This window comes from Rhopalosiphum maidis, chromosome 3 (genome assembly GCF_003676215.2).
Source record: "Rhopalosiphum maidis isolate BTI-1 chromosome 3, ASM367621v3, whole genome shotgun sequence".
Lineage (NCBI taxonomy): Eukaryota > Metazoa > Arthropoda > Insecta > Hemiptera > Aphididae > Rhopalosiphum > Rhopalosiphum maidis.
The window spans coordinates 63,412,149-63,419,530 of record NC_040879.1 but is presented as its reverse complement, the minus strand read 5'-3'; positions in this window follow the sequence as shown (position 1 = coordinate 63,419,530).

Genomic DNA, 7,382 nt, shown 5'->3' with positions numbered 1-7,382 from the left:
TTTTTAAGAATTTTTATGAAATTCGATGTCTCAAAGTTTTTGATATTTCTAACTTTTTATTGTTTCCCTTAAGATCCGACATAACGATAATCGTATTATCGCGTATTATCCTTAATACACAAAGTTAAATAATTCAAAAATTACTAGTTTGAATTTGAATTTTTATGCAACATTTTCAGGGATATAATCCACTAAATAATTTACAGTAAAGAGTGGGGTTTTCATTTGGAAAACAAAATTTTGTATCTCCGCGGGATATTTTTTTAAATAATAAAAAAATCTCAACAAATTGAAAATGTGATCTTTAAGTAATTTAAAATTTCTAAAAATTTGAATTTGAATAACTGCATTATCGAAGGAAAAAGGAGATGAGCATATTATGGTGATTGATGAATCATTCCGTATCATAAATAGTCGTGACTGCTCTACTATATTATAGTTTAGTAATGATATTATAGTTTTACGAAGTTGACACGTTCGCAGCTCTTTTTTCCGTCAGACTATAATCCTATCGGAAATTCACCTGGTCTGTTTATAACTTACAAAATATACTATTCAAATAAATAGCTAATTATAATATTTAGTACCTATAAAAATGATTGATGCGTAGGTAGGTATTTACAGAACCACCACACGCCTGTTTTTAGTGTTTATCATCATTCATAATTTACACGACGATTTGCAAATTATGGCCGTGCCGTATACCTACTTATTATAGGGGAAGTACGCAATAAATTACTTCGCGGTTAGTATTTATATATTTATTTATTTATTTTATAAACTGTTATCATTATCATTGGTGTGAGATTTTATACACAGAAATCTGGCCGGGAGTCTTACAAATTACGGTGCCCGGTCGTGACTAGGCGTTTTCGTCATGCATTCACGATAATAGTTAGAATAATTCAATTTTAACTTTCTAACAACCTATTAAACGTATCATATGCCATCATTACATTAAATAGGTACTCACTACTCAATTATATTGTAATGAATGAACAAATCGAAACATTGTAGTTTACGTAATTACTTACAGCGTGTACTATGTACACCTATATTTATAAATTTATAATATTCACAGATGCGATGTTACATTTTTGTTATATACTAATTATTAATTATTATGACACAGATATGCTAAAAAACCAATCAAATATGTATATATTATAGTAAACAGTTCAAGTTTTTACTCAAAAATTATTAAAAAAAAAAAACACATTTATTTATCGATAAATCAAAATTATAAACATTTTATATATAAATAATATCAATGGTCCTAAATCTAAATTGATATTTTCTTTTCTTAGTACATATCTATTATCTATACATATAAATATCACTTAAAATACCTATCGTAACTATGAAACATATCCAGGACATCTAGCTGTATTCACGTTGAACTATTTATTTCAATCTTATTCAAAAATATAAATTCAAATGATAATTTATTTCATGTTAATAATTATTTTATTTCTTGAAAAACTTCTAGAGTACACCTAAATTTGCATTAAATTTTCAATTATACAGTTAAAATCGCAAAATAAATCCTTAAAACATCAAAAGATTGAATTATATAAAAATATGCACCAAAAAAATTTCATACTTCCAATCTTTATACCAGAAAACAAATATTGAGTTTAAATAGGTACATATAACTTAATAGCATATTAACGACCAATTAATATATATATATATGCCATTGCATACAAATTTGCGTTCTAATTATTATTATAAAATATGTACAATTATACGGTGACCACAAACCTATACGATTTTTTTTGTATTGATATTGAATAATTATAATATATTTATAATTTTATCAATTTTACAAAAAATATATATAAAATTTGATTTTTTGTGGAAGATAATAACTTACATTTTTTAATTATTTATAAACGAGCAATATAATTTGTGATTTTCATTATATGATCATTGCTACATAGGTTTGTGAAGTTAATATTTCATTAAACAATTTTATATACATAATTGATAAAATACTTTGTTGATAACAATTGGTCAATTTTAGACAGTTCATACGTTATACCCATTGAACGTAATGTTTTGTTGTAGGTCAATTTAATAATTTTATTAAAATGTATTTAAGAATTATAATGTGTATAAAACTATAAAAATATTATGATATTTACGAATAGAAAATCATTTAATTTTCTTCAAAGTAAAATCCATTTTGTTTGTTTGTTTGAAATCAACAGTTAACACATAAGCGTCTCACAAAGGTTTAGTAATTTGAAACGATTATGTGTAGTAACTACTGATGCAACACATATAGATTCCATCACCATTTAAAGATAGTAAATACTTGTGGAGTACTCACACTCGCAGTACTCTCTAAATTTGTGAATGTATAGCAATACTACTTACTGTCGTATATTCAGGCACTAGGTTTTTCTTCGTGGTTACCACTTACTCGCCTTCTACGGCGGTTCGATCCAACACCAGTCATACATTAATAGTAATATTTTATGTATACTGCATGAACAAATATTAATCTAACGGAGTTGTTTAGAGAAGCCAAACCCAAATTTTAGAGTTCTTCTTCGGTCGTTTTTTTTACCTTTATAATGTGCGGCGGTACGTTGTCTGAGAGCTTGCTGGTTACCTATTAACTAAATAGAGTCATAAATATACGTTTAACCGTAATTGGGGCTTGGCTTTTGAAAAATTTCAAAATTTTTAAAAATGGGTGATCATTTTATCCGATAACTCGATATTCAAGGCTATTATTGAATATACATATACATAATATAGTCGGACATCGAAATCGAAGTATTTTTGTTCTTGATTTTGATATTTTATTATGTCTTCATAATGTTGTCATTGCATAAGTACTTAAACTATTATTGCCTGAAATCATATATCTTAACTATCTTGTTAAATAATCAAAAATCATTTTTGATACCTATAATTATACATTATTACTCAGTGATGGAATAAGAGCTAAATTCGGCTCGAGAAAACTATTTTACTGGCCCTCAAATTTGTTTCATTTGTCGTTTTTTAAAGATATTAATGCATCCTTATTTTTAGTTTTATAGAACATGTTTAATTAATTAATATTTTGCACTTAATAAAAATATAATATAATATTAAATTAGTACAAAATGTACATAGCTTTTGATCTGATGAATTACTTTTATTTTTAATAATGTAAATATTATGTCTTCGACGTCAATATCATTCAATCATTGAATTTATTTTTCTCTAAAGCTATTAGCAAAAATGCCTCTGTTATTAGAATGATCATCCCACTGCCCCTGCTGTTGCAGACAATCGGGAAAGTCCTGATATCATGTGTACATAGTTCCACCGAACATAATTTTACTAATTATAATAATCACTAATCACTTATATTTTGTGTAGAAAATATTTCGTATCAATATGTTTTTTGAGTTAATAAACTGAATATTTATAACTAATAAAATATTGTGGTTATTTTAGCAAATGTCAAATAGAATATTAGGTAAGTACAATTTCCCCAAACATTTTTTATAGAATTGTTGTCAATTTTGTTTGGTTTTTAATATTCTTATAATATTTCTTAGTTTAATATTCTTTGACATTTTAAGTGTAATATTACGATAAAATAAATATTTTGATTAATTTAAAATTATAAATAAATAATAATTTTGTAAAAACACATTTTTAAGAAAATGAAGAGTGCCCGCAGGGGGGTTACCGGGGGCATATCTCCCCACTATTTTAGTTAATATTAAATATTAATTATTTTATAACCTACTTGCATGGTTTAAGAATTTATACTTTTGATTTTACCCCCCCCCCTCCTAGATTTATATTTCTGCGGGTGCCCTTGAAGAGAATATTATGCTCAGCATAATATAATGTTGTTAAAATAATACGTCATCAAGAAATTGATTCTCAGCATTGTTAAATGTCAAAATTTCTTTTAATAATTTAGTATAACGAAACAATTTAAAACGTTATATTTTTTGTTAGTACATTTTAACGACCAAACGTACAAAATGTTAAATTGTTCTTTTAGTCATGCTGTACTGCTACAGAACTCTGTTTACACTAACCTTTTTCTACATTTTATTTCATATAAATATTAAAAAGAATAGAAATATGTATAGACGTGCGCTTATATACTTTGGAATTGATTGCGTGTTTTGTATTTTTTTCATATGAAATTTAAATGTTATCGTTTGCCATTTGAATATTATAATAACTATTTTGATAGTGATCATATATTTACCATTTTTTTTCTAACAAAAACAATAAACATTATGATTTGAAGACAAAAATGTAATTTAAATATTTATACTCATTATTAAAACAAATACTACAAGAGACACATTTACTCGAATCTGTTAGAATGTTAGATAATAAATATATAGTAAAATAAAATTATAAATTGGAAAATTATACACAAGTATTGAAAATATATTGATCCGTATAATTTATAAGTGACGTTTACGAAAAAACATAAAAAAAAAACAAAGATTTCCAATATGTCGTAAAATCCTAGAATTTATTACAAACTGAATACTTAATTTTAAATACCTATTTACCTATAAAATTGAATATTTAGAGAGAGAAATCGATCAGTTTGAAAAAAATTATATATTCAAAAAGGGATAGTCAGTATTTAAGCCACAGTAACTGTTTTCTCAACCATGCAATAATAATCCTTTAATATTTTAATAGAAAAAACTCATAGCCTAAAGTGCTCTCCAGTAAAAAAAAAACTCTACAAAGATAATGGCTTAGCTATATAAGAAAATAATTCTTAATAAAAATATTAATCAATTTTTATACTTTTAATGATCATTAATAATTTAAATAATAAAATTAAATATATTGGTATAAACTATAAAATATATATTATTAGTTATTAGTGTTATTACATTCTAAATTAATTTTATAAATTGTTTACATTCATCATTATAATTTAATTAAAATACTGTACATTTAAAACAGGAATGCTATTATATATTTTGATACTATTACATACTATGAAAGTACTAATTTGTTTAATGTTTAATTTCTATAATGAGGATTTTTTTTTTCTGCAATGTTTATTCGTGTGAGCACGAGGGTACTACTTATATTAAGAGTACGTCATATCCCCATGTATGTAATTGGTACTCGTGGGTAGGTACTAATTGGTTATTTTTTTCGATAAAGTTAGATATGAAATTCTAAAAAAATATTGACATATTAAGTAATTTCCAAGTTGAAATCACGTAACAAAACTATATAGTATAATTTTTGTAAAATATTAATAATGGCAGTTTGATATCATCATGGTTATTATATGCAGCCTGAAACCCAAATCTTCACATGTATATGGTGCTATAATTATCATAGGAAGCAGATAGAATTTAATTTGATTATTTCAATGAGTTCATCAGATTAATGAGTTCACCCTCCTCCACACGACAAAATATAAAAAGGTATGTGAATCAATATAAAATTAAAAATGTTTTTAATAATATTTATTAATAAATGATTTATAAATAGTAATAATTATTAATTTCATTTTAACTCAGTCTAGTCGTGACTCACTCTGAAAAGCTGCATTCTCTTTGAAATATTTTGATTTATCCATTACTCATTAGGGATTTCATTTTTTTCCAACACTTCTAACACTTTTGAAATTATGTTAGGGTTGACAGCATTATCAACTTGTTATAACGATATTATTTTCATCTTTATAATTTTCATTAGAAATAGAAATGTAGTTTAAAAATAATTTAACAAACGTCAAACCCTCAAATTATTTAATGATAATTAATAATATAATAGTATATTAGTATATAGTAGTATATTGGTAATTATTAATCAATACAATAGCTGCAGGTATTCGCCGTATCATGAAACTTACCAAATGATTATTTTTTTTTCTTAACATTAAAAATGAAAAATAAATTTTGTCTTTTCTTTCCTATTTTGTACAAATAACATTTTCTATATTAGGTAGTATTTTATTTAATATTATAATAAGCTATTTCATGTAACTGCAGGTTTTCAATAAGGCAGTATAATGTAAATAATCAGAAAATCTATTTACGCGAGAAGAAAGAAATAAAACCATAATATTTTTATGTTGTACGTTGATACTTGACGAATAATAGTACGTTATCAAATTTAAAATTCATTATTTACCATTAATCATCATTAATAGATAAGAATATACAGTTGACTGTTATTATCACTGTTAGTCCGTAGATACTGCATAATTTAATATAATATATATTATAAATATTATAATATATTATATTAAAGGTTAATTAATATCCATGGGTTACTATATATATTTTGTACTCCATCTCAGTGTTTAACATGAACACATTATATTCACAGAACATACGATAACATAACGATGTTTAATATTATTATCTATCTGTTTACGCCCGTTTGTTAAATTGCGGTTTACGCGTATGTAATAGGCCATTATCCGCCAATACTTAGTCATAAAATACTAAATAGTTTAAATACAAAAACAGCTCATTGTGGGTGGACTTAAGCCCTCTCAGCCCCCTTTTCTTGGCTACGCCACTGTTATACCTATATGTTATATTATAAGTACTAAGTAGGATTTTTTATGAGAAGACATCTAAGCATAAATGCATGATTGATTTACGCATTTAAATGTCATTTAATTATAAAAACCCACTTCAAACGACTGATCGGTTGTGGCATACTTTACCGTTAACAACTTAACATACTCAACAGAGAATTAGCAATGTTTCGAGAACTAAAAAAAAATCAGTCTATGATTACAAACAATATATAATGTATATAATATATAAAGTATTCCTAACAGAGTCGTGTCGTTAAGATTTGGCGCCCAGGGAAAAATTAAAAATATTCGCCCCTATTTTATTTATCATTATGCCTTTCATTCCTGATTTTTTTTTAAGTATTTTGAACATTGATTTGACAAAAAACTAAAGCTAATTCACTAATCTTAATAGTAAATATTAAATAAAATAGTTAGGTACAAAATAATTAAAAATTAATACAAATCACAAATTATATTATATTTACAAACGCATTATAATTATCATATAGGAACATAGTTTAAAACTTAATTTTCCTGAACTTTTTTGAAACAAAATCCTCAATGACGTCTTTAAAACCGATGTTTTTTGTTATTTCATTCTCAATTGACAATATTGCTGAATTGGTTAATCTCTCTTGCGACATGGTTGATCGTAAATACGTCTTAGTTAATTTCAATTTAATAAAAGAGCGTTCTTCGGAAGCAACGATAACTTATTAGATTGGTAATTTGTTCATAAAAAATGTGTAATGGTTCAAAGTAATTGTAAAACAATAATCTTTCTCATATATTTTATTTTTGTATATAGTTTAAAATATTATTAAAAAATTTTTTG